The following is a 13,055-nucleotide window of genomic DNA, read 5'->3' as shown; positions in this document are numbered from 1 at the left end:
GGTTACAAAGCTGGATTTATTTAATACCCTAGTATAGTACAAAATTATTTTACAAGATTTAAAAGAAATCTGTAACTTTTGTGTATTTGCCAAGAATGTTTCATATGGTCACTGATCCAAAACTCATCATTTGTAATCATTTTAATTTATAGTTGTCTATAAAATTTCAGCCATAGCATTAGGCCATTACTTAGTCCATAGAGGTGCTTGATGGAATGCACCAAGAGCCTGTAGATACCAATTTCAAGATGGTAGGAGGCAGTTTAATACAGAGCTCATGTCTTCATTCATAGTTGCTAACATTTTGTTTACAGTTCTTCAAATGCTTATAAGATAGGGAAGCACTGTTTAGGTTCAAACATGTCTCCGAAAGTTTGTATGTTGGGAACCAATCCCCAGTGCAATAGTGTTGAGAGGTCATGAAGGCCCTGTCATCATGAACAGATTAACACTACTATTGTGGAAGTGGGTTAGTTGTCACAAGACTTGGTTCAACCTCCTTCTTTCCCTCTCGTGTGTTTTCTCACCCTACTGCCTTCCTCCATGGGATGAAGCAGTAAGAAAGGCCCTCACCAAGTGTGGGCTCTTCACCTTTGACTTATCAGCCTCCAGAACGGAAAGAGATAAATCCTTGTTTTTTAAAATTACCAAGTTTCAGGTATCTCATGTGTAACACAAAATGGACTGAGACAATGACAAAGGCTTTGGAGCAACTTGGTCAGCAAGACTGGGACCAAATAACAATGACATTTCAGTTGGATATTGTTCCATTTGTGGTATCATTCATCTCTGCATGTGTGACTTAAATGGTTTTGCTTCCCTGTTTAGGAGTGGTGAAGTAGGTAGCAGTTGACAGGTTCTTTAAAGTCTATCTGAGATCCAAAAATCACACTTAGCTAATGGAATAGTGCAGTTTTTACATTAGAATCAGACTTATGGTTATTTGTTATCTTTATTGCAACAATTCTATGTATTTCATTGCATTTAAAATAGGGTAAAATGGCTGCTCTTTTGCTCAAAATACTCCTATAGCTGAATTGCAAAATTTGTTCACACTACATCCTGAGGTACATACATGTGCTCAATTTGTTTAAACCCATACCTGGTCTGGGTGTAAATTCTGAGGCTTCATGTGGTGGGAGAAAAATATTGGGCTAAGTCCATTTCAATGCATTTCCCCTTAATTCCTTGGGAAAATTATTCTCTGGCTGAGATTTCTCCTCTGTTATATCTAGCATATAGAAAGAGGAAGGGCCCATGTGGGTGCTTTGTACTCTCTTGTGGTTCTTCAGGCAGCTAAGGATGTGATGTCCTCTGCTGCTGAGGTTTTCTATGCTTGTTACTTGTGATCTTGTTTTTTTTTAGCTGAGTTTGGGCCTAGAAGATCTTCTAAGCTGACTCAACCTCACCTTGATTCTTTGTTGGGCAATTCTCTTACCTCCTCCATCCAGACCTCTGGCCAGAATGTAACCCCAGCTCCTATTGGAGTGGCACCAACCTGTCACCAAGGCAGCAAATTTCTTCCTAGACACTGTGGGAAATGCTGAAATCTATCCATAGGTAGATTTTTCTGCATAGAGTGCAGAAAAGTGAATTTGGGGACCAAATACCAAGGGCCAATCCACCCAGGTTCCCTGAACTTTCTAAGTTTACAGACATGTGGCTGTTCCTAGGTTAGTGTGGGATAGCCTAAAGTATACTTTGTATTGGAATTCAAAAATGAAATTGGGACAGGCTTTCTGAACCAGTCAGGAATCAAGATACCAGCAGGTGGATGGAATGCTCCATAGGGATTTCTGATTCCAGAGTTTAATGAATGGACTTTGTATTAAAAGGGTGGAAAAAGGTAAGAGCAAGCAATGGGGAATGTTGAGTCATCTTGGAACAGCAGTAGTGGGAAGACAGTGTAATCCTCAGGCTGAAGGAGAGGGTGGGGTTCTTGGAAATGAATAAGAGCTGAGCTGGAGAAGAGGGCTACCTAAAGGGGACATGGCTGGTGGAAGTGAAAGCTGAAATTGCAAAAAGCAACCTGGTAGGAAAGGGAGGCAGTCAGGAGTCAACATTTCCTACTACTCTTTTTTGCCCTCCAATGTCCCTCAGAGGCTTCCCCTTGGCCAACGCTGACAGGGAGTAGAAAGATAAAGGAATCTTGTTGATATAATCCTTAAGCCAATCCCCTGTGCTCAGAGCAAGGGTGGAAGAGAGTGGAGCATGGGTCTGGAGGGGCAAACAGTATCTCTAGCAGTTTTCCTCTATAACCTAACACATTGCACTCTTTCTGGGCCAAAGCTTAAAGAAAAAGTTTGAACTTACACATAGAAAAAGATTGGACATACAAAACTGGCTTCTCTGTCGTCATTCTTTCTCACTTTCTTCTTCCCAATTTCCCAGGGAGACAAAGGGAGGGATATACATCCTTGGTGAGTCCTGGTGCACTGTGTTCCTAAGGAGAACTGTTTAGACTGAATGCTTTTGATATGCCAAGAGGGAGACAAGGGTATATAGAATGTTGTCTTCTAAGAAAATTGCTTAGTTTGCAAAGCTGTTGTCTTGTGACAAGTCCCAATTTCAAATGCTTAAAATCTAAATATTAACCTTTTCTTTGTATTTCTCCTACTTCTTTCTGCCACCTAAGCCTGCTGGATATCTTGGACCAGTTAGGAAAAAATATTTTTAAGAAGACAAAAGAGAATATAGCATTCTGATATATTAAAAAAAAAAACTATCCCCCCCCAATTTCATCAGTTGGCTGCTATAGCTTATATGGAAATCTTAAAATTTGATAGCACATTTATATATAATATTTAAGGACATTTAATCTTAATAATAATCCCATGAGGAGTGTGTTATAGATGAGTTAATCGAGGTCACATGTGCTCTGCTAGTTAGAAGCTAAACCACAGCTAGAATTCTGGATCTCCTGATTCACATTGTAGTACTGTTTGCTCAATGCCAGACAGGAGAGGACAGTTTGCACCTTTGGAAGAGAACCAAGTTCATGAATTTGGCTCTTACTAAAGTGGTACCTGCTAAAAATTGTGATACTTGAGTGGTTTTTCCCAACTGATAACTGCTCTCATTAAAAAATATGTTTTTTATCTTAATATTTGCTTCTATGGTAACTAGGTAATTTTAGACTTATTTTATTGCCCTTCTCACATTATCATCTGCCACTTGATATCTTTTGCCATTTGCTTTTATTTTTCAAACTAATTTTGACTCAGTTTCACTAATCATCCTTATTTCTTATCCAACTCCTCTTTTTTACCTACTCTTTGATTCTGTAATTATCCTTTGACTTCATAATTGGATTGCTGCTTCTCTAACCCTGTGTGTGGAACATGTTCTGCTGAACACAGCAGGTCTTGTTTTCATTTGTTTGTGTGTGTGTGTGTGTGTGTGTGTGTGTGTGTGTTAACATGGAATCTTGTGCTGAGCTGTTCAGTTCAGAGAACACCCACTGGGACAGAATGCAGTTGGAAAATATATGAGTAAATAGAAAAGGAGAGAGAGCTTAAACCCAGACTAACTAGAAACCTGGTCTCTGGGAAGGTTTCTTGAACGAGTGGTTGTTTCTGGAGGTAAGACTTTGAAAGTTTCATGAAATCTCTGAGGATTGGGATGTGTGACAGATCGGAGCTGAAGGTCAGTGCAGAACATGTCACTTTATGGTTTATGCACCTCCCTTAGTCTGGGTACTGGGTCTGCCCCTTCCTAAATTCATTTTATGACTCCCAATTCAGGTATGATCAGTTCTATAGAATTTTGGATCTTCTCTTCTTTCTACAACGTAAACAGGCTAAAGATGTTTGATGTCTTAAAACGTCTCAGTACCTAGAACTTCTGTTTTGACTCTGTCTTCCCAGACTACAAATAATGGGGAAGATTGAAAAATGGAGTTCCAGCTAAGTCTGAGCAGTATTTCCAAGTCACTGGGCCAACTTGAGTTGGGGAGAAGCCTACAGTGTCTTTCAATTCTCACCCTGTCTCTCCTCTAACTCCCCAGTGCAGGGAGCATCTGACTTTCCGGTTTCATCTCTTGTACCTGGGTTTGGAATTGCTGCTGATTCTTGATTTAGACAGTTTTCCTAGAACATTGAGTAAAAAATACACTGGCCACATATAAGCATAAATATTTACTAGCAGAAATAAATGCTAATATTTTTCCTTTCTTAATTGATTCAGTCACATTATTGGACTGAGATTCTATTCTCTACATTATTCTAAGTGTTCATTCTTAAAGGTTCCTCATATTTCCCTAAAGCTGGTACCATGTTTTTAGGGATAATTTGGCAGTTTTCAAAATGTCCATGCCCATTGACTGAAAAATCCAATGCATAGGAAAACATCAAGATTTTGTCTAATGACTTAGCTAGGAGATGTTGATTGAGGCTTCCCAACAAACAGGATAAATTATCAATCATCTGTGAGACAAAATATCACACACTCATCAAAACTATTTGTGGATGTATGCTTTTGGACATAAAAGGGTATTTATGGTATCCTATTGAATAAATCCATCAGGTTCACAGCACTAAATGTAATACACGTGCACAAGAAAATACACGTATGCAAAGGAGAAATAGCAGAAAGGAAGGGTCCAAATAATCATTGTTCCTTGGTAGTGTGATTAATAATGATTTTAGTTAACAATGGATAGTTTTATTTTACTGTCTTTGACAATGGACAGATATTACTTATGAAGAAGAAAGTTGCTTAGCATTGAAACTGGACTCTGTAGAGAGAGGACAAGAATCTGTGATCTTGGCTCAGCAGTGATGCAAAGATGCTAACGGTACACTATTGATTCAGACAAAAGGATGCAGGTGTGAGGGACTCAGGGTGGGGCCAGCTTTAGAAGAACCATGCAGACGCGACATAGTTTTACTCTTTGCCTAAAATGTTCTGATTTTGTAGGATCATTTTTAACCTTTCTCTTTTGACTTTAGACAAAATCCATTTTAATTGTATTATTAAATGATAAATACACAAGAGAAAAGTTTACAAAATAAAGTGCAGAAAATGTCTGAAAAATGGGGTATTACAGTGAATCCTCTAGAGTCCCCTGTAGGTTCCCCTCATTCTCCTTCCTCAGAGAAAACCATGGTTCTGAATTCTTGTCATTTGCTTTTCATACAATGTTATTTCTAAACAACATTTTACTTACTTTGCATATGTAGAATTATACTTTGTTATTATTCTGGAGCTGGTGTTTTCACTGAGTATCTTGTTTCTAAAATTCATCTGTGAGGGCATATAGCTGTTGTTCACTCATTTCTGCTATTGTCAAGCCTTTGCAGTGTGAAAGCACAAGGGCATAAGTCCTGTTTAAGAACTTTTGCATGACCTACAGATTTTTTGGTTTTTTTAAATTAATTTTTATTGTTTTATTATTCATATGTGCATACAATGCTTGGGTCATTTCTCCCCCCTACCCCCACCCCCTCCCTTACAACCCACTCCGCCCCCTCCCTTTCTTTCCCCCCCAAGCCCCTCAACACCCAGCAGAAACTATTTTGCCCTTATCTCTAGTTTTGTTGAAGAGAGAGTATAAGCAATAATAGGAAGGAACAAGGGTTTTTGCTAGTTGAGATAAGGACAGCTATACAGGGAGTTGACTCACATTAATTTCCTGTGCATGTGTGTTACCTTCTAGGTTAATTCTTTTTGATCTAACCTTTGCTCTAGTTCCTGGTCCCCTTCTCCTATTGGCCTCAGTTGCTTTTAAGGTATCTGCTTTAGTTTCTCTGCGTTGAGGGCAACAAATGCTAACTAATTTTTTAAGTGTCTTACCTATCCTCACATCTCCCTTATGTACTCTCGCTTTTATCTTGTGATCGAAGTTGAATCCCCTTGTTGTGTTTGCCCTTGATCTAATGTCCACATATGAGGGAGAACATACGATTTTTGGTCTTTTGGGCCAGGCTAACCTCACTCAGAATGATGTTCTCCAATTCCACCCATTTGCCAGCGAATGATAACATTTTGTTCTTCTTCATGGCTGTGTAAAATTCCATTGTGTATAGATACCATATTTTCTTGATCCATTCATCAGTAGCGGGGTATCTTGGCTGTTTCCATAACTTGGCTATTGTGAATAGTGCTGCAATAAACATGGATGTGCAGGTGCCTCTGGAGTAACCTGTGTCACAGTCTTTTGGGTATGTCCCCAAGAGTGGTATTGCTGGATCAAATGGTAGATCAATGTTTAGCTTTGTAAGTAACCTCCAAATTTTTTTCCAGAGTGGTTGTACTAGCCTACATTCCCACCAGCAGTGTAAGAGGGTTCCTTTTTCCCCGCATCCTCGCCAACACCTGTTGGTGGTGGTGTTGCTGATGATGGCTATTCTAACAGGGGTGAGGTGGAACCTTAGTGTGGTTTTAATTTGCATTTCCTTTATTGCTAGAGATGGTGAGCATTTTTTCAAGTGTTTTTTGGCCATTTGAATTTCTTCTTTTGAGAAAGTTCTGTTTAGTTCACGTGCCCATTTCTTTATTGGTTCATTAGTTTTGGGAGAATTTAGTTTTTTAAGTTCCCTATATATTCTGGTTATTAGTCCTTTGTCTGATGTGTAGCTGGCAAATATTTTCTCCCACTCTGTGGGTGTTCTCTTCAGTTTAGAGACCATTTCTTTTGATGAACAGAAGCTTTTTAGTTTTATGAAGTCCCATTTATCTATACTATCTCTTAGTTGCTGTGCTGCTGGGGTTCCGTTGAGAAAGTTCTTACCTATACCTACTAACTCCAGAGTATTTCCTACTCTTTCCTGTATCAACTTTGGAGTTTGGGGTCTGATATTAAGATCTTTGATCCATTTTGAGTTAATATTGGTATAGGGTGATAAACATGGATCTAGTTTCAGTTTTTTGCAGACTGCTAACCAGTTTTCCCAGCAGTTTTTGTTGAAGAGGCTGTCTTTTCTCCATTGTATATTTTTAGCACCTTTGTCAAAGACAAGTTGGTTATAGTTGTGTGGCTTCATATCTGGATCCTCTATTCTGTTCCACTGGTCTTCATGTCTGTTTTTGTGCCAGTACCGTGCTGTTTTTATTGTTATTGCTTTGTAATATAGTTTGAAGTAAGGTATTGTGATACCTCCTGCATTGTTCTTTTGACTGAGTATTGCCTTGGCTATTCGTGGCCTCTTGTGTTTCCATATAAATTTCACAGTAGATTTTTCAATCTCTTTAATGAATGTCATTGGAATTTTGATGGGAATTGCATTAAACATGTAGATTACTTTGGGGAGTATAGACATTTTTACTATGTTGATTCTACCAATCCATGAGCATGGGAGATCTCTCCACTTTCTATAGTCTTCCTCAATCTCTTTCAGAAGTGTATAGTTTTCCTTGTAGAGGTCTTTCACATCTTTTGTTAGGTTTACACCTATTATTTGATTTTTTTTGAGGCTATTGTAAATGGAATTGTTTTCATACATTCTTTTTCAGTTTGCTCATTGTTAGTGTATAGAAATGCTAATGATTTTTCTATGTTGATTTTATATCCTGCTACCTTGCTATAGCTATTGATGATGTCTAGGAGCTTTTGACTACAGATTTTTTGGGTCTTTAAGGTATAGGATCATATCATCTGCAAATAGGGATATTTTGACAGAATTTTTACCTATTTATATTCCTTTTATTCCTTCTTCTTGCCTAATTGCTCTGGCTAGGAATTCCAGTACTATGTTGAATAGGAGTGGAGATAGTGGGCATCCTTGTCTAGTTCCTGATTTTAGAGGGAATGGTTTCAGTTTTTCTCCATTAAGTATAATGCTGGCTGTAGGTTTGTCATATATAGATTTTATAATGTTGAGGTACTTTCCTTCTGTTCCTAGTTTTCTTAGAGCTTTTATCATGAAATGGTGTTGGATCTTATCAAAGGCTTTTTCTGCATCTATTGAGATGATCATGTGGTTTTTGTCTTTGCTTCTGTTAATGTGGTTTATTACATTTATTGATTTTTGTATGTTGAACCACCCCTGCATTCCTGTGATGAAGCCTACTTGGTCATGGTGAATGATCTTTTTGATGTGTTGTTGAATTCTGTTTGCCATTGTTTTATTGAGAATTTTTGCATCAATGTTCATTAAGGAGATTGTCCTATAGTTCTCCTTTTTGGAGGTGTCTTTGCCTGGTTTTGGGATAAGTGTAATACTGGCTTCATAAAATGTGTTAGGCAGTTTTCCTTCCCTTTCTATTTCATGGAACAGTTTAAGGAGAGTTGGTGTCAGTTCTTCTTAAAGATCTGATAGAATTCAGCAGAGAATCCATCAGGTCCTGGACTTTTCTTTTTGGGGAGACTCTTGATTGCTGCTTCAATTTCATTTTGTGTTATAGATCTATTCAGGTGATTAATTTCCTCTTGGTTCAGTTTTGGATGATCATATATATCTAGAGATCTGTCCATTTCTTTAAGATTTTCAAACTTATTTGAATATAGGTTCTCGAAGTAGTCTCTGATGATTTCCTGAACTCCATGGTGTTTGTTGTTATCTCCCCTTTTGCATTCCTGATTATATTAATTTGGACTTTTTTTCTCTCCTCATTTTAGTCAGGTTTGCCAGGGGTCTGTCGATCTTGTTTATTTTTTCAAAGAACCAACTTTTTGTTTCATTGATTCTTTGTATGGTTTTTTTGGTTTCTATTTCATTGATTTCAGCTTTTATTTTTATTATTTCTCTCCTAGTTGTTTTGGGATTTGCTTGTTCTTGTTTTTCCAGGAGTTTGAGATATATCATTAGGTCATTGATTTGGTATCTTTCAGCCTTTTTAATATATGCACTCATGGCTATAAACTTTCCTCTCAGGACTGCCTTTGCTGTGTCCCATAGGTTCCGGTAGGTTGTGTTTTCATTTTCATTGACTTCCAGGTATTTTTTCATTTCCTCTTTTACTTCATCAGTGACCCATTGTTCATTAAGTAATGAGTTATTTTTTTTCCAGCTGTTTGCATGGTTTTTGTCTTTACTTTTGTTGTTGAGTTCTACTTTTATTGCTTGTGATCAGATAGAATGCATGGTATGATTTCTATTTTCTTATATTTGCTGAGGCTTGCTTTGTGCCCTAGGATATGATCTATTTTAGAGAAGGTTCCATGGGCTGCTGAGAAGAATGTATATTGTGTAGAAGTTGGATGAAATGTTCTGTAGACATCAAGTAGGTCCATTTGATCTATGGTATATTTTAGATCTAGTATTTCTTTATTGATTTTTTGTTTGGATGACCTATCTATTGATGATAATGGGGTGTTAAACATGATAAAAGCAAGAGCACACAAGGAAGGGGAGAGGATAGGTAAGACACCTAAAAAATTAGCTAGCATTTGTTGCCCTTAACACAGAGAAACTAAAGCAGATACCTTAAAAGCAACTGAGGCCAATAGGAAAAGGGGACCAGGAACTAGAGAAAAGGTTAGATCAAAAAGAATTAACCTAGAAGGTAACACCCACGCACAGGAAATCAATGTGACTCAATGCCCTGTATTGCTATCCTTATCTCAACCAGCAAAAACCCTTGTTCCTTCCTATTATTGCTTATACTCTCTCTACAACAAAATTAGAAATAAGGGCAAAATAGTTTCTGCTGGGTATTGAGGGGTTGGGGGGAAAGAAAGGGAGGGGGCAGAGTGGGTGGTAAGGGAGGGGGTGGGGGCAGGGGAGAGAAATGAACCAAGCCTTGTATGCACATATGAATAATAAAAGAAAAAAAAATACTTAATTAAAAAAAAATGGGGTGTTAAAATCTCCCACAACCACTCTGTTGGAGTTAATATATGGTTTTAGGTCTTTCAGGGTATGTTTGATGAAATTGGGTGCATTGACATTGGGTGCATAATAATTGTTATTTCCTTTTGGTCTATTTCCCCTTTTATTAGTATGGAATGTCCTTCTTTATCTCATTTGATCAATGTGGGTTTGAAGTCTACTTTGTCAGAGATAAGTATTGCTACTCCTGCCTGTTTGGGGGGGCCATTGGCTTGGTAAATCTTCTTCCAGCCTTTCATCCTAAGCCTATGCTTATTTCTGTCGGTGAGATGGTTCTCCTGTAAGCAACAAATTGTTGGATCTTCCTTTTTAATCAATTTCATCAAATGGTGCCTTTTGATGGGTGAATTAAGTCCATTAACATTAAGCATTAGTACTGATAGGTATGTGGTGATTCCTGTCATTTAGTTGTCTTAGTTGTTTGAAGGTTTGATTGTGTGTACCTAAGTTGAGGTTACTGTCTACTTTCTAGCTTTTTCTTTTCCTGTAGTTTGGTGCTGCCTGACCTTTCATAGTTATGTTGGGTTTCACTTTCTGTGTACAGAATCCCCTGAAGAATCTTTTGTAGTGGTGGCTTTGTGGTCACATATTGTTTTAGTTTCTGCTTATCATGGAAGACTTTTATTGCTCCATCTATTTTGAATGATAGTTTTGCTGGGTAGAGTATCCTGGGGTTGAAGTTATTTTCATTCAGTGTCAGGAAGATCTCACCCCACGCTCTTCTTGCTTTTAATGTTTCTGTTGAGAAGTCTGCTGTGATTTTGATGGGTTTACCTTTGTATGTTATTTGTTTTTTCTCTCCTACAGCCTTCAATATTCTTTCCCTAGTTTCTGAACTTGTTGTTTTAATGATGATATGTCATGGGGTAGTTCTAGTTTAATCTGGTCTGTTTGGTGTCCTGGAGGCCTCTTGCATCTATATGGGAATAGGTTTCTCCAGATTTGGAAAGTTTTCTGTTATTGTTTTGTTGAATATATTATGTATTCCCTTTGCTTGCACCTCTTCTCCTTCTTCCATACCCATGATTCTCAGGTTTGGTCTTTTGATGGAGTTGGTGAGTTCTTGCATTTTCTTTTCACAGGTCTTGAGTTGTTTAATTAATAGTTCTTCAATTTTTCCTTTAATTACCATTTCATCTTGAAGTTCTGAGATTCTGTCTTCTGTTTGTCCTATTCTGCTGTATTGGCCTTCTGTTTTGTTTTGCAATTCTGTTTTGTTCTTTTTTCTGTGATTTTCCATATCCTGAGTCCCTTCCTCTTTAATGTTGTCTATTTTTGTCCTGAGTTCATTTATCTCTTTATTAATCATGTTCTTTGTTTCACTTTGGTGGTTATACAGTGATTCTGTGGTTTCTTTTATTTCTTCTTTTGCTTTTTCAAGTTCTCTACCTTTGTTGTCTTGGAATTTCTTGAGTGTCTCCTGTACATTTTGGTTGACCCTATCCAGTATCATTTCTATATAATTCTCATTGATTACCTGTAGTATTTCTTCTTTTAGATGTTCTTGTGGGCTTCATTGGGTTCTTTGGCATAGTTTATCGTCATTTTGTTGGAGTCTGGATCTGAATATCTGTTTTATTCATTCCCCTCTGGTTCCTGTACTAATTTTTTGCTGTGGGGAAACTGGTTTCCCTGTTTTTTCTGTCTTCCTGTCATTGCCCTTGGTGTTGTTATTGTCTCTGTACTGTGTGCAATTAAGTATTTTCTAGCTTGTTATAATAACAATGGTGGTATTTAGAATGGAAGAGTGAGAGGAGATGAAAGCAAAGAAGTTAAAGAAAAAGGGAAAAACAAATAAACAACAAAAAAGTTTCAAAGACATAAACAGGGAGAGATAGTGTACTAATCAACAGTAAGCTGAACAGGCATTAGAGAGACAGAGAGAGGATGGAAAATAAAAAAAAAAAAAGAAAGAAAAAAAATTAAATGAAAAAAGAAAAAATATATAAAAATCTCCAAGGTCAAATGCAATAAAGTTTCAGTCTTAATAATTTTGGTGTTCGTCCCTCAGCCTCCAGTCCTAGAGATGGTGTCGCAGACGTAGTTCTATTATTGTCTCATCAAAGGGGAACAAAACTAATAAAAACAAAACAAAACAGCACAAAACAAAACACCCCACAAAGTGTCCCAAGTTCAAATGCAATACAGTTTCAGTAAGTTTTTCAGCATGCAGGTGTAGTTCGGTTATTGTCTCATCAAAGGGAGTGAGAAAAAAAAAAAAGGAGTGTGGAGACAGGTCTGTGAATGGTATCTGTGGCTGTGGCTCACCTGCCCGCTGCTGTCAGCCTGCTGTTACTGGTGGCATTATTTATGCAGATCTCAGGGGTGAGCTTAACACTCCCCTGGCCATGCAGGCTTTGTTTGCTCAGAGTTCTCCTGTGCGCAAGCCGCTGCTACAAGCTTTCCCCTTTCCGAGCACACTGGGGGAAGTGACATTGCACCTGCTTTCTCAGGCCGGTGTGTTTATTTACAGCTCACATGGGAAGTGGGCCTTCCCCCTTCTCCTGTGGAGTTTTCCTCCCACCGCCACTTTTACAAGCTTTCCCGCTCCTGATTGCTGGGCGTGTGCTGCCGCTCCTGCCTTCTCCAGCCGGCTTGTGAGGGATTCCCCTCCCCCCCCATTTGGCGCTCAGGATGCCCTGCTCTCTTTGCTATGTGTCTTTTTTGTTGTTATTGCTTATTATTCAGTTTCTCTTTTTTTCCCTGGGTGGGGGTCGGTCTGTCTGGGGGCTATGCTGATCTGGCCCAGGGTTGTCTGTGGGAGTACCACGTACCACTTAGCTCACCTTGTGGTCTGCATCTTCCCAAGCTGTCTGGGCACTGGTGTCTGGCATCAGTGCAGGGGCCCTCCTGGTTTCTCCCTTAATGTGGAGTAGAGATGCTATGCATATGCTGGAGGTGTGGAGGAGTCAAAGTTTTGCCTCTTCTGGGTGGTTTTTCCTGTAAGGTGTATCTCCAGCATCTCTCCAAGATTTTACTTTAGGAAGCATGCTTTCTGCTTCCTCCCTCTAGCCGGCATCTTGGAATCTCCCTGGGCTCCATTTTTAAAACTGGCTTGTAGATGTTCTGCATATTCTAGGAATAGGTCTTTTGTGTTAATTATACATATGATTGGTATCTTCCAGCTTGTAGCTTGTCTTTTCATTTCTTTATGGTGTGTTTCATGTAGATACATTCTTAATTTTATTTGTGCTTTGTTCCATTGCTTGCCTTTTTTATGTCTTGTCTAAGAAATGAGGTTCATAAATAAAAACCTTCTGGATTATCTTCTAAAATGTTCATAGT

At 38.4% G+C, this 13,055-nt stretch overlaps 1 protein-coding gene across 9 annotated transcripts in view; it reads left to right on the top strand.

Annotated features, from left to right (window-relative positions):
- Positions 1-13,055, top strand: part of Tpd52l1 (TPD52 like 1) — a 103,690-nt gene that overhangs the window by 53,643 nt on the left and 36,992 nt on the right. The gene's annotated exons all lie outside the window — the stretch shown is intronic.

The sequence above is a fragment of the Castor canadensis genome, chromosome 1 (assembly GCF_047511655.1).
Source record: "Castor canadensis chromosome 1, mCasCan1.hap1v2, whole genome shotgun sequence".
Classification (NCBI taxonomy): domain Eukaryota; kingdom Metazoa; phylum Chordata; class Mammalia; order Rodentia; family Castoridae; genus Castor; species Castor canadensis.
Note: the sequence above shows the minus strand (reverse complement) of the source record. Positions and strands in the feature narration are given on the sequence as shown.